Genomic DNA, 20596 nt, shown 5'->3' with positions numbered 1-20596 from the left:
AATATGGAGACACTAAGAGAAAAAAGTCAAGTTTCTCAAATTGATTTATAAATCTTATATAACTTGATTTTAGAGTTAATCTAGAACGTGTGAGAACAGCCAAGAAAATTTTTGAAATTTTAAAAAAGAATTCTGATTAGGAATTATACTGCCAGATATGAAAATATATTTTAAAGTCATGATAATTAGAAGTCTGGTACTGTTACATAATTAGATAGCACAGTAGCATAGATTAGAATGCCTCAAAATATTGCCAATTATATGACAATTTTAGTGTATGATGAAAGTAGCATTTAAACTAGGGAGAAAAAATGGGAGTGTGATTGAATAGATGCATTTATCTCTTCTCCCTATGGAAACCTTTCTAAAATATCAGTAAAAGGATTTTTAAACAGCGTAGAACTACAAGTATAAATGGATCAGGAGAGAAAACAGAAGCAGATGAGAGATATATAAGTTTTGGAAAACAGAGAGCAAATGGAGGAATAGTTAGTAACTAACTCAGTGAGGGAAGGAAGCTATAACCTATGTGCCTGCAGAGAGTGACCCTGAAGTGAAGTCCAGACACAGTGGATGGTGATAAAGTTGAAAACAGGAGGATTGGGGGATGCCTATGTCCTGAATCATGGGTCTCCTCCAACATCATTCCTATAACAACAGCCAGTTATTTATCTACCCCAGGCTGAATAAAAGAGGATTACTTTCTTGGGAAATTGAGAAGGGGCCCCAATGTCAGTTATTTAGGCTCCATTATCTAAAAACTTATCTTCCAAATTGCTCTAAAATGAAGCCTACCATTTAAAAGCTCATCTTTTCTTCTCCTTCCCCTAGAAAAACTCCAATCATATTTTTGGAACCTTTCTCTTAAATGTGCATGGTATACTAGAAAATTAAGCAAAACCTCCAACTTGAAATAAAGAGAACAAACAAATAAAATCCTCAGAGGGAACAAAGACCAAAAAAAAACCACACCAAAAAAAACCAACCGCCCTATAATTTATATCCTCAGAAAGATAAGAGAAGGTATTGCTTCCATGAAACAATAACAGGATAATATATAAAAGGAAGAAACAAACCAGGAAATAACTCTTAGAAATTAAAAAATGAGAACCAGAACAACAACAACATATCAATAAAAGGGTTGAAAATAAAGTTAAGAAAGTGTTACAAAAAGTAGAACGCAAAAAAACTGAGATAGGATGCACTAAAGATCTAGTCTTGAGAAACAGGATCGAGCATCGTAGGCATGGGAGTAGGTCAATTGTGTAAGGAAGGTATACCAAGTAAGATTAGAAGCAGGGCACAGAATAGAGTTCATTTATGGTCTCATGATAGTCTTCTGTAGATTCATACTATAAATTTATGTTACTAAATTACGTTACTGTTGTCAGACCTTAAGGTTTTTTCTCCAGTTTTAAACTCTTACAATCTTGCAGTAAACAGTTTTGCCCACAAATCATTGCATAAATTTCAGTCTATTTTTTAGGACAGATACCAGAAATGCAATTACTGGATGCTGTCCCACTTTGAAGTGGTAAGGTACTTAGGAAACCAGTTGAATGTTTAAGGAATTTTTATGAGCTAAGTGGGGTATGACATTCTTGAGAAACTATCCTGAGTGATCAGTTCTTTCTAGGGATAATGCAGTTGTGAAAACAATATTTTCTCAGCTTAGTAGGGGAAGGTTGGGCCTCTTTCAGGTCTCTCAGATGTTAAAAGTTATTGGAGGAGTATTTGGGGTCATCAGACAGAAACAAACCCTCAAAAGCATATTTACAAGGAACTTGTGATGAAGAAGCCAAGGGTTCTCTCCCCAGCTTTTCCAGGCAAGAGAGGAGTGGAGTTGAGTTTGAGATTAGGAATATGGAGGACAAATACCCAGTGAGAAACTCTATTGCTCTCTTCCTGGTAATAGTCATCATTACTTTATTCACCTGTGTCCAGGTCTCATCACACTTTGGCTAAAGCTGCTTTGTTACTCTTTCTTTGTTATTCTTTCTTCGAGGCAGCATGGGAAGATGCATGAGCTTCAGAATTACAAAGGCCTGAGGATTTTATTTAGTTCTTCCATTTATTTGACGGTGTTCCAATTATTTATTGCTGAAAAACAAACCACCTCATGAAAGTGCAATTTGGGCAGGGTTTGGCAGGGACAGTTTGTCTCTGTTCCACTTAGAACCAGCTGGCGTGGCTAAAAGACTGGAGGCTGGAGTCATCTGAAGCAGGGTTTCTCAACCTCAGTACTGTTGTCATTTGGATTGAACATTCTTTGTTGTGGGGGACTGTGAATTGTAGAATACCTAGTAGCACTCTGGTCCTCTACCTACTAGCTGCTAGTAGTACTCCCTTTCAAGTGGTAACAACCAAAAATATCTCCAAAAATTGTCAAATGTTCCCTCCCACGGGAGTAGGGAGGCAACACCGTCCATGTGAAAACCAATGTGAAGGCTTGCTTGCTATCACGTATGTGATAGTTGATGCTGGCTATTGACTGATACCTTAGGGGAGACTAATGTGTAGGCTGGAACACCTACACATGATCTCTTCAAAATAATGTGCTTCCTTGGGCTTTCCTGGTGGCTCAGTGGTTGAGAATCTGCCTGCCAATGCAGGGGACACGGGTTCGAGCCCTGGTCTGGAAAGATCCCACATGCTGCGGAGCAACTAGGCCCGTGAGGCACAATTGCTGAGCCTGCGCATCTGGAGCCTGTGCTCTGCAACAAGAGAGGCCGCGATAGTGAGAGGCCCGCGCACCGCGATGAAGAGTGGCCCCCGCTTGCCACAACTAGAGAAAGCCCTCGCACAGAAACGAAAGTCTCAATACAGCCATAAATAAATAAATAAATAAATAAATAAATGAATGTAGTAGGATTTAAAAAAAAAAAAAAAATAATAATGTGCTTCCTCACTATGTGGTGAGGTGACCACTATGTGGTGGCTGACTTCCAAGGGCAAGTATTAAGGTGGGGCAGGGAAAGCCATATTGCTTTTTATGACATAGCTCTGGATGTCATGCAGCTTCACTTTCTGGGAAAAGACGTTCTGTAGCATAGTCCTCACCAACCAGAGAATTCTCTCTGGAACAGCAAGTAGTAGCTGATGTCTGAGTCTTTGTGCTGGCACATTATGATGAAAACAAGCTACCTTCCTGCCTCCTTGCTTTACCTTACTGTTTTGAAATTGGGCCTGGCCACAAAATTTGAGATAGCAGAAATATTAATTGATTATAATTTAAGATCAAAGTCACTTAATGGTACAAAGGGAAAAACTGACCAAATAAAACAGAGCCTTTGCTATTTGTAGAGGAGACTCCTTGGCAGCAGGGGTTGAGAGCAATAAGGTCTTGCTCTTGGCTTCAATAGGACTGTTCACCGTAATAGGATTCTTAACCTTCCACAAAATAGTTCTATCCTGGTGTTCTAACCCATAGAAATTCATTTCAAAGTAAAGTAAAAAATCCTATCTCTAAAAGAGGTGTATATTGCAACATTATGTATAGTTGATAACAATGTAAAAGTCCAGCAAGAGAGGAATTACTATGGAAAGTGGTACATTCACTGGATGAAATATTGCATATTATTAAAATATTGGTTATTAAAAGCAGGAAAAATGCTTGGGTATAATGCTAAATGAACCTGATGAAATTTAAAATTATATGAATATTATAATTTCTTTGTTCCAACATTTAAAAAATTCCACAACAAAGACAATAATTATATAAAAATTCAAATACATGCATATAATCTCATTATTAAAATTAAAAAAACTCTAAGAAGTAATAATAACTCTTTATGACTCTCTCTAATTTTACTCTTCTTTCCAGATGTAATCATTATCAATACCATGGTGCATTTCCCTTCTTACCTTCTATATATTTCCATGTTTCATTTTTTAAGTATGAGATTATATTAAATCTATTGTTCTACAACATGATTTTATTACTTAATGATATGTGTTGGAAATCTTTTCCATAATTGACATTGCTATTATTATCATTGCATCACATTTTTAAACATCTATGGAATTCCCCGGGATGAACATGTTGTAACCATTCTTACTGATGCAAATTTAGATGATATCTGTTTTTTTAAAAACTCTACAATTATTCAATGAGCATTATTGCACATATATCTTTTTGCACTTGTATGAATATTTCTGAAGGATGATACCTCAAAATAGAATTTTAATAGATACTGCAAATTGCCCCCCATACCCTTTTTCCATTATATATTCCAACAAATGGAATATAGCAGTGCCTGTTCAAAAGTGAATATTTTCAGTCTCTTGAATTTTTGCCAATAAATGATGCCTTATAATTTCAATTTTCCTGATTACCAGTAAAGCATGCTTATTGCCCATTTATATTTTTTTCTTCTATGAATTGCCTGTTTGCATCCTTTAAGAGCATTATTATTTCAACAAGGAAAAAATAATAAAATGATGAAAAGAAATGCATAAAGATATTCATAGTCATTGTATTAGGGAGTAGAATTGTAAGCGATTTTTTTCTCTCCTGTTATTTAAAAATTTTTTAATGTGGTTAAGAGTAAAAGGTTTTTGTTTGTTTGTTTTAAGTGAAAGGAAAAGTCATAAGTACTCTGTGCCTATTCCTTCAAAAGTCCCTTTGGGACTGTTTACTAAAAATAAACCTACACCCTAATTGGCCATGGAAAAAAAGCCCGTGCCGTTTGTTCATCGTTTGAGGCTTCATGCTTTTTATAAGCTTAAAAAGCAATACTGATTGTTGGTTCTGAACCTTCTGCTATGGTGGATTCCAGATTCTGTTGTGTCATCTCCACTGAAAATTTGGCATCAGCATGCTTTTAGCTGGTAAAATTGTATAAATTAATCTCACAAGAAACTGTTGAAAGAATCTAAGTGATAACAAAGAATGATCTCATAAAGAACATATTTTATAGGGGGAAATTATTTATTATTTCATAAAATTGTCATTTTTCGCTTGTCCATTCTAGGTAAAACATATCTGAGAACTACAGCAACTCTGTTTGGGGACCCTGAACAAAGTCTGATATTGAAGAATGTAATGGGATGAAGCACACGCTGACCTCTGGTCCCCATATTGATTTTAATTCTTTCCATATTGATCTTTGCTCAGAAAGGAGGCCAGGAGGAAGCTACAGTATTTCTGGGGACAGATGACACAGCTTGGAGTAGGGGAGAGGACTGAAGCAAGGACCTTGGTTACCAGGCTGTTTGCAGTGATCTGGACATGAGGTGATAACAAACTCAAAGTGGATTTAAGTGAGGAAGATTCAACACCTGGAGTTGGGCTTTGGAGTTGGATAAGCTTGGGTTCAAATCCAGACTTGGTTTCTTTCTAGTTGTCAGACTTTGGGCAAGTAATATCTTATGAGAATTAAATGAGATAAATGTATGTAAAGTGCTTTACACACAGCAAGAGGTATAAAGATACCGCTCAAGAAATAGTGGTATGACATTGATCTTTTTTTTTTTTTTTTAAGTTTAATAAAGCCAAAATCATGGTAGGGATCCAGTCATGGAGACTGGTGTTGGAGTTCAGAATCCATGCCCTGGAAGGCTTGAGGGAAGTCCTGGCCTGTACTATTCCCGTTGTTCCACGCTTGTTCCTTGATGCCTGCTTGGTCCCCTAGTTCCTCAAGGATTTAGAATCTGTACAGGTTCACCTGAGGATGAAACATTAAACTATTTGGCTATGCCTGTTTAAATTCCCCTAGTCTAATGGCAGGATTGGCTTCATATCTTACAGTGAGGATAAAGTGGACCCCTAGGGGATCTCCAGAGCGGGGACAGGGAGTCAGGCTGGAAAGTACTGACAAGAGATGGTCTGAGAGGCATTTAGAAGGAGGAAAAAAAAAAAGCCTTACTAACAGCTCTGAGGTATCAGTGAAGGAGGGAAGAGAGTTGAAAATGTTCTGGCCTGAAAGAGATGGAGTACTAGAGACTAGGATTCTCACCATATCATTCTTCATACATTCTGTAGCTCATAGAATTGGAATGCAGTCAAAGCAAGTCTTCATCTAGTGCATCTAGTTTACCATACTATAATTCTTAATACTTCTGTTTTCTATTTGATCACTTCTATTTTTTTTTTCTTTTGGAAAGACCTCTCTCTGTTCCTTCTCATCACTTTACTTATAATGCATTTGCATAAATGACATCCATAGCATCCAAGATTGCTATTAGCAGTAGCCAATGATTTTTACAAATTTTCTCTGACACAAACTGATTTCAGAAAGAGGTTGAATTTCTTTTTTTTTTTTTTTTAACCACAAACTGATTTTGCAGAAAGGTTCCCTGGAAATAACTTTTTGATTGTACAAGATATCTCCAAATGATTTGAATTTGATACAGATGACTAATAAGGGGTTAATATCCAAAATATATAAACAGCTCATACAACTCAATATCAAAAAAAACAAACCAGCCAATTAAAAAATGGGCAGAAGACCTAAACAGACACTTTTCCAAAGAAGACATACAGATGGCCAACAGGCATATGAAAAGATTCTCAACATTGTTAATCATCAGAGAAATGCAATTCAAAACCACAATGAGATATCATCTTACACCTGTCAGAATGGCTATCATCAAAAAGATCACAAATAACAAACGGCGAGAACGTGGAGAAAAGGGAACCCTCGTACACTGTTGGTGGGAATGTAAATCGGTGCAGCCACCATGGAAAACAGTACAGAAGTTTCTCAAAAAACTAAAAATAGAACTGCCATATGATCCAGGAATTCCACTTCTGGGTATATTTCTGAAGAAAACAAAAACACTAATTCGAAAAGATACATACACCCCAATGTTCATAACAGCATTATTTATAATAGCCAAGATATGGAAGCAAACTAAGTGCCCATAAACAGATGAATGGATAAAAAAGATTATATATATATGCACATACATACAATGGAATACTACTTAGCCATAAAAAGGAATGAAATTTTGCCATTTGCAAAAACTTGGATGGACCTGGAAGGTATTATGCTAAGTGAAATAAGTCAGACAGAGAAAGACAAATACCGTATGCTTTCACTTATATGTGGAATCTAAAAAATAGAACAAACTAGTCAATATAACAAAATGGAAAAGACTCACAGACGTAGAGAGCAAACCAGTGGTTATCAGTAGGGAAAGGGAAGGGGGAGGGGCAAGATAGGGGTAGGGGATTAAGAGGAAAGTAGAGTGACAGTGGTTCCTTGAAGTATCTTCCTGGAATGTCAATTTTACTATACTCTTTAGATGAAGACATTTTACACTAAATAAGCATTTATGCAGAAATGTCTAGATGCATCACTGTGGAGTAGAAACAATGTCATCCTATACCAGAACTCCAGAGTATGACAACTCTGAGATCACCACCTGCCAACTCTATCAGGATGTCCAGGCTTTTCTAGTGGCTCCTGATATGTTCAAGGGTCCCAAGGGGGCTCACTCAAGTTCAGAGGGTGAGTCCTGTCTGCTCTAATCTTTCACTAGCTGATGTGGACCTCAGATGTTCTTTCTTGAGGATGGAGATCAACACAAACATGGCTCTGGAGGCTGAATATGTAAGAAGCTGGTCACCTCTGCGTGACTGCTGCTGCCCAGCCTTAGCATGGATGCTTAGTTCAGCTGCTTTCTGTCTGGCTGAGCCAACTTCTTCTATGGATGTCCTGTCTGCTGGATGCCCTCCCTTGCTCTGGGTGCAGGAGAGGGGTGCTACTCTCTTCTTCTCTACTGATTCTTCCAAGCATCCCCAGGTTCTTCTCAGAGTCTAGGGCCTTTCACCTTGTGTAAAAGGAATCCTGGATCTCTCCCCAGGCATGTCCCATATCACTTCCAGACTGGCATATGGCCATGGGCAGCTTACGTCCCATGACTGGAGTTTATTCAGGTCCTCTACAAGTAACTGGCATGATCTCCTTTACCAACTTACAGTACAAATACAGATACGCTTTACAAATAGGTACACTTTTTGTTTTTCAAATCAATTGTTCATGTTCTGCAGCCCTCCTCTAATTCATTCAACCACTCTAGGGCCTACTCTGTCCATGGGGATTAGTCCCTTCTCCAAATGCCAAGCAAAGAAATGTAAAAACCCAGTTAACCTATTAGCACCATTGGTTGGACGGCCACATGTTGCTGTGGGATTCTAATCTCAAAGGTACTTGTCCAGGCACAGTGACACCCTTGCTGGCACAGGGTGCAATGGTGTCTCATGCTTGCCTCCAAGATTATTGCTGTCTTAGTTTGTGCTTCTAAGATCAGCCACTGCTCCCCTAGATATGACTGCATGCCTGGTAGATGAATCTGGACAAGCTTTCAAGTTTCAGCCCAATGTAGTGCTGAAGCCACAAATGTCTGGGCCCAATCCACCTTCCTTTTTCCTCATGGTAAGTTACTTTTGGATAACAGGGCAATTGTTAGGTTTCCCAACCAGCAGACCTTTGTTGGGGCTACACTAACCCAACAAAAAAATTTTTTTTTATTTTTAAAAATAATTTTGAATGTCAAAACCAGAAAGGGCTCATTAGTTTTTCAGGAAATCTTTTAACTACTTATTCACTTTGGCTCCCCTCAAAAAGTTTTGCATATTGAAGGATATTATAATGACAAGGAAACTATATTGAGCATCTGTCCATCTCTGACTCTCAGGAGAAATGTGCTAAGTCACATTAGGTGTCCCAGTCTCCCAATCTAAGGATAGCTTTAAGTTCTGAGTACAGCTGATCCCTGCCTCAGAAAGGGAACAAAGTTTCACTTTAATATCTGGCTCCCCACTTCATACTCTAGTAAATTTTCAGTATGACAGATAGTGAGAACACAGCTTTTTTTTTTTCAGAAAAAACAGCCCACACCTAAACACTGTTATTCCTAAATTCTGAGTTAATCTATTTTATCCATGGTTACCTGATTATACATAGGCGTCTTATGGATTGTAAAGCAAAACCCATATTATTTTTTATAGATAAAACATGAAATGGCAAAGGTATTTTAAGCTTAAGGTGAGTAGTTATGGGCCGAACCCCCAGATTTATGGCATTTAGGGGTACATTGGAGGGAAAATTGAGAACTACCCTAGGGCTCCAAGTGTAAAGACATTGTTAAACTACAGGTCTTCTAATAGACCTTAAGAAACACTATTAGGTCCAAAGTTTTGAATTTCCATGTTACGTAATATGCATTAACAAAACTATACATTATTACTTCTCTGCAAGAGTGGTTAGTGTAACCTGTACTCTTATAAATGTACAAGACTATCAGACTTTGCAAAGAAATAGAAACAAATTCAGCCAGTCAGAATTCAGTGATGGTCCTGCTACATACAATACACCCATATATGATGAGTTTTTGTCAAAGTACAGTAGCTAACCTACAGTGATGGTTGATAAGATACTGCATAAACTGCTAATAGAGCAATTTTAAAAGGTTAAAATATTGAATAATTAAAAACTAAGAAGATTTTACTCTGAAAAAAATGTCAATGACTATGAGAATGCAATAAGATAGAAAAATCTTAGGTGAGAATATCAGACAATATTAGAATATGTTTCCAATTTTTCAACATGACAAAGGGGACAGTTTGAAGAACACAACTTGCCTCCCCTCCCACAGTCTTCAGCTTTAGAGACCATTCAGTGTCTGACTCATACTGGTGGCCTATGGGCCAAATCCTGCTGACTGACATATTTACTTTAGCCAGCATAGTATTGTAAACATTTTGAATAAATTGCCAACATTAAAAAAAATTGTACAATTAAAAAAAAGGAATTCCTAAGTTTCTTTAAAAAGAAAAAAGAATTGGTAACTGTTGTGTGTGGCATATGACCCCATCAGGACCACCACTCTGCGTGATTCCAGAAGATGCCATCCACATGTATTCCAAGTTAATGATGGTCCCTAGAACTGCACAGTATTTTGATCCTCAACTCCTTATCTAGATTGAATCATTCATTTATGTTACTTAGGCAACCCATGTTTAAGGATTCTACACACCATAAACCGTGTACAAATATTCAGTATTACTCTTCTTTTCCCTATGGAAATCATCAGTGTCTAAATGGAGCTCATGCGAGAGGACAAAAAAGGGGTCAGAACCAGGGACTCACTACAGAGATTCTTCCGAGTTGGTCAAAATAACAAGCATGGAGGAATAGGCAGGGGAGGAATGATCACAGTTGTCTAGCAGCTGACATTGTTCCAAATCTAGGAAAACAGTTGAATTCTAGGAAGTCTGTCTGTACAGAAAATGAACTAGCAACAAGACTGGGTGTGGGAGAAATCTCTAATTCTAAGAAACAAGGCAGGATTCTCTCATCCTTATTGAAGTTGGGAATTGAGCAGGCAATCAAAGTTGAGGTTTAGTTGCTGGTATTGCTTTGTATGCTGGAAATCATATCATGCATCAATGTAAAACCAACATCAAGGCAAATCTGGTAATGAGCTCTCCAACTGGAAATCTTGGATTTGCTGAATTATATGCCTGATTAGGAATGGGGCTGGTCAAATTCAGGAGAGAAGGTTATACACACAAATACATTGAGCCCTACGTGGTGATTAAGTTTACTCAGCTATGGGGGTTGGACTGATAAGAGACAAAGGGTCTAAAAATCTATTAGAGTCAGACTAAAAGAAAGTGCTGATGACTTTAATGCCCTGAAATAAATTGTTAGAGAAGAATGGCCAACATTCTGTAATTCAGTGCAGAGAGTTGAGTGGTTTCTTACCATTTAATAGATTTCTTCATGTCCACGTTGAGCCAGTCCTCCTGAATTAAATATAGAGCCATGGGTCAAGAATTTTCAAACATTTTTTTTAAATCTTTCCAATCCAGGGTTAATCATCCTTCCTTATTAGGCAAACAAGAATGTGTTCCAGATGCTATCCTGTCTGTATCCGCTCTTTGCTAGAAATTATGGAACTAGATTCAGTGCCACACAAATGTGGTGAGAAGCTGGAGCAGCATGGCGGCACCTTGCTGGCCAATTGAGAAGGTAACTGTCTCTGGGCAAATGCACAGTACCATCTTAGCCATAGCTCTACCATCTGGTACTGATTTTACAGTTGCATTTCCTAAAGACTCAGCAAAATGACAAATGAATGAGAAAGTGATTCTTTCCTTGTCAACCTAATTACTTATGAAAAGTCACCAGTTACTTCTGTACTCATCCATGTGATGTTCCAGGACATCGCATAACTAATTAGAATGAACTGGACAGGGTAAGAGGAACCAGGTCCTAAAACTGGGGCAGAGATGAAAGAAATACCTCTAAATTATATCTATTTAATTGATTATTCATGTATAATTTCAAAAAATAGTGGCAACTATTATTACTCTCACCTATTATTGACCACATACTAAATATGCACTAACATTCCACATAGCATTTAAACAGCAATGGAGCCAGACTACCTATTTGAAGAAGTTCCTGGGTTTAACAATCTGTTTATAGATGGATTGGTGATGGGGGTGGAATGTATCCTTTTGTCACTTGCAAAAGCTTTATCCAAAAATTAGAAATGAAGCAAAAAATCGGGCAGCGTATATTTTTTCCACTATCTTATGAGGACAGTGTTTAACAGATTCACCTTAGGATATTTAGGAGAATGTCCTTTGTCCAGACTTAGTGAAGATACATGTTACATGCTAATTTATAGATGTGTGTCTGGTAGGAATGCAAATAATTTCTGTTCAGTTGCAAAGATAACACTAAGGGTTATAGTTTATTGCCTTGTAGGTGTTTTGTATCTATTAGCAAATTCATTTTAATCATTCTTTTGTGTGATTGACTGTATAACTCTCCATTTTCAAATTATCTTCTTTGCACCAGCCTTTCCATCTCGCTGGTTTGCTTATTAGTTACTAAATTAAATAAAATATTAGACAATGTTCAGTCTATATGTGCATCAAAGTCATGTTCTTAACTTTTGGTAAATGAAAACAGATATTCTGGAGGCATGGCCATTGCTGCTGATTGTTGGACCAAGCAACATCTGCAGTCCTGCTGAATATTACTAAAACTGCCATAGATTCTCCTGCATCCCAGAGTTGACAGCTACTGCAGCTGGATGTACCACCAGAAGCAGAAAAACAACAGCTTCTCTCTTCCTTCCAACTTCCCAGCCATTTGCAGAGCCAGCAGAGCCTCCTTTTGCACAAGGTAACCAAAAGAAGGTTGGCAAGAGTCCAGAAAGTTTGTAGACTTCTTGCTAACTATATTTGGAAGAATACAAAAAGGAAGAGATGGAACTTAAAAGAGAGCTAAAAAGCAAATAACTGACACAAGGAACAAATAAATGTAGATGGAAGGGGGCACTAAAAATACCCCCTATATTATCTATAAGGTACATAGAAGGTACAATAATTATAAATCCCATTTTACAAGATATGTGGGTTCAGAGAAGTTAAGTAACTCACCCAAGATCACACAGCCATTATGTGGCAGAACTGGGATTGGATGTAGGCTTAATTCTAACATTGACTGTTTACCCATTATGCTATATTGCATCCCTTACAAGGTGGGAGACAAACAAGAATAGTTGGTAGTGCAGTCGGACAAAGTATTGAGAAGATTAAACAAAAACTGATGAAGCCAGGGTGATGGGAATCCAGGAACCAGCAATATTAGGAGATCGGAGCAAGCAGATAAAAATCTATGGCCCCTAAAACATACCCATCCATCATTCTGAAACTTAGATTCCAGTTCTAAACCTTAGAGGACTTAAGAGAGAATGAAGGGGAAAAAATGAGGTATAAATTACTGGATAGAGATGCAATCACAGAACAAGCCAAGAGTTCTTTATTAGCTAGGGCAGAGGATCAAGGTTAGAAAGCCACAGGGTCCAGGCTAAAAGATCTAGTTAACTAACTGAAGTCTATATTGGGAATTCCAGGAGATAATCATAATTGCATCTTAGTTGGTTATTTTGTTCCTCCCCGTCATCATTCTATAGTGATTAAGGACAGGATGAACTTCAGATGAGTGTCTGCTCTCCCCAAAGAATTGGAACTAAAGGCTTGCTAATCAATTGTCTGGTCTCTGCTAATACACGTGGAACTCAGAGAGAATGAGCTTAAATTAAAATACAGGAGAATGTCTGCATAGCCAATTTTTAACTTTAGAGAATACTTATCAATGAGATCTCTTATCACTTATCATTCACACACTCATTAATTCACTTAAAAATATAAATTAAGCACTGAACTAAATCCTGGGAATACAAAGATGAATCAAACTCATTCCTTGCCTTCAAAGTTATTGTCATCTGGAGAGGAGTCAAATATGTGTTGCTAGCTATCTGTAATGTAAAGCAGAATTTAATAAAGAAGTAAAGAATTGCAGGAGAAGAGAAAATAATGGCTCAAATTCTCACTGAGGGGTGAGATGGGTTTATAGAAGAGGCTGCATTGTGGTGATTCTTAATTAAAGCAGGATCATACTATTTATATGAAACATGCGTATGTTTAAAATTTTATATTTTGAGGACACTAGTAAATGTGGATGTATCTCCTCTTTTAATAGCCGTTTATGTGCTTTTAAATTTATATCCCTTGCCCAACACCACACACACACGTTTGTATTTGAACTTAAAACGTCTGGATGTACTCACAGGGTAAGTTTTGAAGTGACGTGAGGTGGGGAGGGAGATGAACAGATGTCTTGTACTTTTTGGTTCATACACTACTATTTTGATTGATATTTTTAGGATAAGCATGAAATACCTTTATAATAAATTATCTTCCATAAATAATACCTCTTCCTTTCCAGATCAATATGATTCTGACAGGGAGAGCATGGTAGGACTGGGGGCAGAGGAAAGGAAATGGAAGATAGTATACAGTTTTGGAGTAAAGAGTTATGGAACTTGAGGCTAATTGTGTTGGGTCCTAAGTGCTTGAGTACTCAGAAATCTTTTAACTGAAAGTGATAGAAAACCAGACTTAATTTGGCTTATGAATAAAGGGAAATAATTATCCAAAGTAACTGAAAAGTCCAGAGGAGATGTCTTTTTCGGGCATAGCTGAATCCAGGTGCTTAAACACTAACTTCAGAAATATTTAACTCTTCATTTCTTGCCTCTACTTTTCTATAGCTGGGCTTATTTTCAGGCATGAAAATGGCACTGGCAGCCCCAAGTTAATATCCTATTGGGTTAGGAACCTGAATAGAAAGAAAGCTTTATATTTCCCCAAGTTCTAACAGAAGTCTCAGAGCCAGCACTCTTTGGCCTGACTTCAGCCATGTCCCCCTGTGAAGACTCACTGGTTCCAGTGGATCTGAGGGCTGAATTCAGTAGCATTTGCCTAATTTTCCCACCTCAAAAGTGTCTTCCCCTGAAAATGAGCAAAAAGTTTAAGAGATGTGCTTAAGGCAGTTATCAGAAAGGGAAATGGATTATGGACAGAAAAACACAACAGAAAAGTCATGCTAAGGGATTTTCAGATTTGAGGAAAGGGGGCATGAAATCTTTCTTAAAGCCTTTAGCATGAGTAAGAAATGAGAGCATCCAGCTAATGAGACACAACTACAGTCTGGGGAATGATAGGCTCCCTGCATGCATGACAAAAATGACCTCAGAGACCACAGTAGATGATGAGTTATTCATAAGAAAACACCGCTCTGGTTGTTTTCAGGAGAATGAAAAAAATCCATACTGCAAGATATGGATGCATAGTCCCAAAGTAGCTAATTTGCTCATAAGTCAATCTTTTAGTATTGGGAGAATAAGAAGAAATGTCCCCACTTGTGCATGCAGATGACCCAAAGACTCACTGTCATTGAAACATGTAACTCTCTTTTTTTAAATTAATCAGAATGTGCCCTGTTTGCCTATGAGCAGCAGCTTATCTTCCCAGAATTTTCTTTCTAGTTCCTTCTCCTGCATATTCATTCTCCTCCCTCACCCCTCTTATTGACAAACTAAAATGACATTATTTCTGCTATATAATGCAGAGGCTTGTAAAGTGAGTAGTATATGCTTCCATTTGTCATCTGCCTTATTTGGCTGATTTTGAGCCCATGTCTCTATCACCTTGGTTTCAGTCCTGAATGCTTTCTTCTCTGTTTCTTAATGGTGGTTTCAGCACTGGAAGCAGCTTTGTCATAGGGGGCTAAGAACTGTGTGTCTGCTCAAGCATTCCTCAAAAGTGAGTGTGTCAGAAACAAGTCTGAAAGATTGAAAACGCACACACACACAACTGTGGAATATAATCTGGGCTCATCCACTGTCTCACCATCTCCCCACCCCCTGCCAGCACTATGACCTCATCAGATATGATGATGGTTCATTAAGCACTGACATACTTTTGTTACTCATTAAAGTTTAGAAGATACAAAATATCATCCATTACTTAGATTAACTATAGGGGAATAACTACACCATGCTCATGTTTGTTCATTCTTTATTGCCATAATTTTCTTTTTAGATATCGGTTGTGGAGGGGATGTGGGATTGAATGACATGAGCTTTAAGATTCCTTTCAACATATTAACACTGAAATTCTGATGTAACTATGATTCTATGAATTCACATCAAAATCTAGCTTCGCTTTATTCCTCAGTGAAAACCTACGACAGCCTCTTACCACTCCTAATGTGTTACACTGTTTTTTAGAAATTATATCTCAGAATGTTTGCTGTAGTATCATGAATAATTAGAAATAAAATAAATTTGCCAAAATAAACAAATTTTGCTTTATGAGCTAGTGTTCTTTACTTTTTAATCATATTTCTATATGATGAATTGTAAAACACCCTAATATGCAGTAATGCTCCTTGTTATTAATTATTAATGGCAGGTAGATGTAATCCACCATTTTATATGCTGCTGTGTTTTTACCTCAGTTCTGGTTCCAACTCTGGTTGCTTTTACCAGATAGGCAGCTTTGAACAAGTACTAACCTCTCTAAGCCTCAGTTTCCCCATGACAAAAAAAAAAAAAGTAGCTACTAACTTAGCATATATGGCAGGATATTATGAAGACTGATCACATAAATGCAGATTAAAAGATTTTGCTAAATTATAAACTACATATAATTTTAAAATATAAAGTATATACAGCTATAGGATTTGGTTTGAATGCAGACCATATGCTCTTTAAGGGTAAGGACGTGGTCTGTTTTGTTCATAACAGTGCCTGACGTAATAGACACTCAATGAATACAAATAAACATTTGTAAATGAATAAGTGAATGACTATTTCTGGACTACTTAACACTAGGCCAGTGTTATAGGTTGAATTGCATTGCCCAAAAGGATAACACTGGGACCTCAAAATGTGACCTTATTTGGAAATAAGATCTTTATAGATATAATCAAGTTAAGATAAGGTTATACCAAATTAAGTTGGGCCCTAATCTAATGACTGATGCCCTTATAAGAAGAGGGAAATTTGGACTCAGAAACAGAGTGGAGAAGACCATGTGAAGACAGATGGAGAGATTGGAGTGATGCATTAACAAGCCAGTGAATGCCAGTAACCACAAGAAACTAGAAGAGTCGAACAAGGATCTTCCCCTAGAGCCTTCAGAGAGACCATGGCCCTGCTGACACCCTGATTTCAGACTTCTAGCCTGTGAGAGAATGCACTTCTGCTGTTTTAAGCCACCTAGTTTAGTATTTTGCTATGTCAGCCCTAGGAAACGGATACAGCCAGGATCCTGAACAATGTGGCACATGTTTGTGATGATGAAGGGGATCACTGTTTGATCTCAGTCTTCATACTTAGAAATTTTGTTAGAAGAGAATTTGATTTGCCTTGACTTATATGACTGCCTGGAATAATTAACTGTCACAACAGAGGTTTCTTTATTATCGTAAAGGATAATCAGCAATATCTATTAAGTATTATCAGCAATTATTCTGTCTTGGATAATATAATCTTAAGCTCACCCAACTGTCTAAATCTTCTGTTTTCTGACAAACAATTACTTCCATCTAAACTATTTTTCAACATATACTACTTAGATGTTAATAGTTCAATAATATGATTCCCCAAAGATATATGGTTGATCATTACACAAGTCATATTTCCAGAAAGAAATATTCTATTTGCCATATGCAACTTTCTTGCTACAGCCTAGTCATTGCATGACTTGCATAGTTAACTACTGCTTGCCTGCAGAGTTTAAAATTAATGTACCAATGCGCTATGGGGCAACTCCATCTCAAAACATTTAGTGAGCACATAGAGATTTGAAGACTGGAATAGCCTTCTAAGAGAGATTACTTTTGGTCCACGGATTTTGTGTGGCAATATGACTGGTGCATCTATGTTGTGGATATCATTAAATGATAAATGATGACATTTGTTGTTAAGGCAATTTTAAGCCTCATATCAACAGTTTGTAATCATCATTAACATACAACCCTTCCCACTTTTCCAAAATCTAAAAAATGTACTTATGATTCAAAAATCATTCTTATGAGGTACTCCCAACTTTTCAATTCAGTTTTTTCAGCACTTCTGAATTATTATATAAATATACAAAGTTCTCCATAGGTTCATCATAGGACAGAATTTATAGAAACTTCTCCTATGTGGGTACCCAATTAATATTCAAAGACATTTCAAATATGCCAAGATTTGTCATGAATTATGCATTGTTTTAGATTTTTGTAATCTCCTTACTTTGAAATATGTGCTATAGATCTTGCTCTTATTCCTCTAGTTTCTGATATAACATTTTTATTTGAATCATTTTTCTGTTCTGGCTTTTTTCTAAGGAGTAAACAAAGTATGATGATTTGCTAAAGTGAGAATGAAGCTAGCTATTTATTTATTTGTAAGGGCAACAAGTGTTTATTAGCTTCTCTACGAGCCGGGCTGGAGACGCAGCTCCTCTCCCAGACCGTGGCTGCCCACCCTGTGCGAGGTGGTCCCCCTCCGAGCTCCCTGGAGCCGCACCCATGGCGGGGCAGACCCCGGGGGAGAGGAAGGCAGCGTTCTGCACCCCACGTGAGGGACGGGGACAGGGAGGAAAATAATCAGGAGAAGCAAACACTTTGCAAGGTTTTGTTTGTTAGTTTGACAGCAGGTACTGGTAGAGGGGGTTCCCGGGCAGGGCTACCGCCCTGTGTTCCGCGTGGCCGCGTGAAGAGACCCACGCTGGCGCTGGTGGTCAAGGGGAACCAGGCAGACAAGATCAGCCGGAACGCTCTGATTTCGAGGCTTTGTGTTCATTTCGCCCTCGGCCCCTTCACGATCGGCTTCCCAATGGCTTTCCCCCAGAGCTTGAGGCCGATGGCTCTCTCGATCTTGCCCAGAACCTGGTTGTTAGGAATGGCCCGGCCACTCTCACAGTCCACGATGACCTGTGACTTTTCGTTGGTTTTCGTCGCCTGGTCCTTCTGTGTCAGCCCTTTGCTCTGCCGGCCCTGCTGGATCACCTTGCCCACCTCCAGGGTCACCCGGTCGTGCTGCAGCTCCTCAGTCTCCTGGTCCAGCTTGGCTGTGTTCTTGGGGATCGAATGTTGTTTGTTCTGGCCGGCGGCCCATTTCTTGGAAGTCTCCACATTCTCTCCTCTCCTCGCCTCTGAGCTGCTAAGATGGCCTGCTTGGACTTGGCCTGGGCGGGCGGCCGTGGGGCCCTTTTTGTGCAGCACTGTCGCGTGTCCCAGTCACTCTCAGCCATGGCGGGGCAGGCGGGGCAGACTGGGCAGGTGGTCCGTCCGGCAGCTCCTGGGCAGCTGCTGGAGACCCGGCGACGCTACGTCCCCTCGTCGCTCGGCCGCTTCCTAGAATGAAGCTTTTTAAAAATCTCAGAATGCCTTAGGTTGCACAAAGTTGTTTTTGTCGTTTTTCTTTATGTGCATATGTGCCAGTATTGTGTAATGGCATTTTATTTTAAATTTTTGTGCACAGGATTGTCAAGGGTTTGCTCAGATATATTAGGTTTCACATTATTGGACTCCTTTGGTCAGAAAAACAGTCTCCATGCCAATATCCAAGCTGACCCAAGCTGATCCATTAAAAATATAGCATATTATTGCATTTTTGTCCCAACAGCCATCAAATAATGGTAAGGCTTTCTTTTTTTTTTTTTCATGTTATTTTAGAGACATCTGTTTACCTGCACCTGGAACTCTAGGTAATGTATTTGTGCAAGATATTCCAATAAAAAAGGGGACAAGGACAATGTCAGATAGAGTGGGAAGAGTATTTTCCAATTCATTATTAATATGATTATTAGCTTCTCATTTAAAAAACACTGCCTTAATAATATTTGCTGCCATGCTACCATTCAAAGAAACACTTGCAGCATCCATATTTTGGCAAGAGAATATGAAAAAAATCATCTGTCTGGGAAACTATTTGAACAGTATCTCCAATAACATAATTTTTAATTTTTTGTTCTATTTAATCAATGCTGAAATAGATGAACCTCTATTTCATTTTCTCATTTTTGGACTCATTAATAGATCAAAGAAATTAGAGATGTTTTGATCAAACCATTATTCTGCCTGAAAAAGATAATATCCCTGGTGAATTTTTTAAAATCATTAGAATTTAGCAAACTGGATTTTAAAAAATTATAGGCTTTTGTATATAGAAAAAATCTGATTAATTTGATCACAGAGTAATTGTGAGAGATACATTATGCAGATATATTTTTGTAAGACAATTTTTTGTTTTGCTTATATGAATGTTTCGCTTAAATTGATTGTCTATCCTTAAGTCACCTCTGTTTCACCCTTTCTGTTGCTTTCCGATAGTATATGACCATTTATCCAAAACTTAAACTGCTTAAAGGCATAGTAAAACCACAGTCAAAATTTATCTCTTCTAGTTCCTAAATGTCATCCAAATCGTACAGGTATACATTTCCAGTTAACAGGTGAAGGAGTATTCTTCAGATTCTGCTCTCCACCTCTCCATTCTAGTAGATCCTTTGTCAAAATCCATTTCCCCTGCCACGTTTTGCCTTGTGTTACTCTTGGCTTCCTCTCTGCCCCATTTTGATCTTTTCTCATCTTTACAGATAAAGACTCCCAGACTTAAAGAGGTTTAAATAACTTGCCCAAAGTCACAAAACTAGTAAATATTGACACCAATCTGTCTGACACCTAAACTCTTATTCTTTCTACTATTTCAAAAACTACTCCAGAAAGAGGGATTCCACATACATTTGCGTGTTGACTATGAAAAGTAAATATGTTAGAACAATGCTTCTCAAACTTTAATGTACATACAAATAAACTAGAGATCTTGTTAAAATGCATATTCTGATTCAGGAGGTCTGGGGTAGGGCCTGACCTTCTGTATGTCTCACTAGCTCCCAGGGGATGCTGAGACTGCCACATTTTCAGTAGGAAGGCCTTGTAAGACCTAGCAGAAGTTGGATGTTGTTAATAAAGATACTATTGGATTTTGTTCACTACTTTTCTTACAAACACTCCACAGTTTTTAGTGTATATTATCTTACTCATTCTTAAATATTTTTAAGTGATGATCACAAGTCAAATATTTTGAATTTATTGTTATAATAAAATAAATTCAAATAAATTAATAATCAGGATTATTAGCTAATCCATCAGTTCCTCATGTCCTTTCTCTTTTGCAGTGGAACTGGTGAAGCCATCATGAATAAAATAAATGAATTGAATAT

At 37.9% G+C, this 20596-nt stretch overlaps 1 pseudogene across 1 annotated transcript in view; it reads right to left on the bottom strand.

The window, feature by feature from the left end:
* Window positions 1–7654: 7654 nt before the first annotated feature.
* The window catches only part of LOC309629766 (endothelial differentiation-related factor 1 pseudogene), a 424633-nt pseudogene continuing 411691 nt past the window's right edge, over window positions 7655–20596 (bottom strand). The window contains exon 7 of the transcript XR_014249490.1: window positions 7655–18725. The product of XR_014249490.1 is annotated as an endothelial differentiation-related factor 1 pseudogene (transcript). The remainder of the gene's footprint in view (window positions 18726–20596) is intronic.

This window comes from Balaenoptera borealis (genome assembly GCF_965194805.1).
Source record: "Balaenoptera borealis genome assembly, chromosome: 5".
Classification (NCBI taxonomy): domain Eukaryota; kingdom Metazoa; phylum Chordata; class Mammalia; order Artiodactyla; family Balaenopteridae; genus Balaenoptera; species Balaenoptera borealis.
Note: the sequence above shows the minus strand (reverse complement) of the source record. Positions and strands in the feature narration are given on the sequence as shown.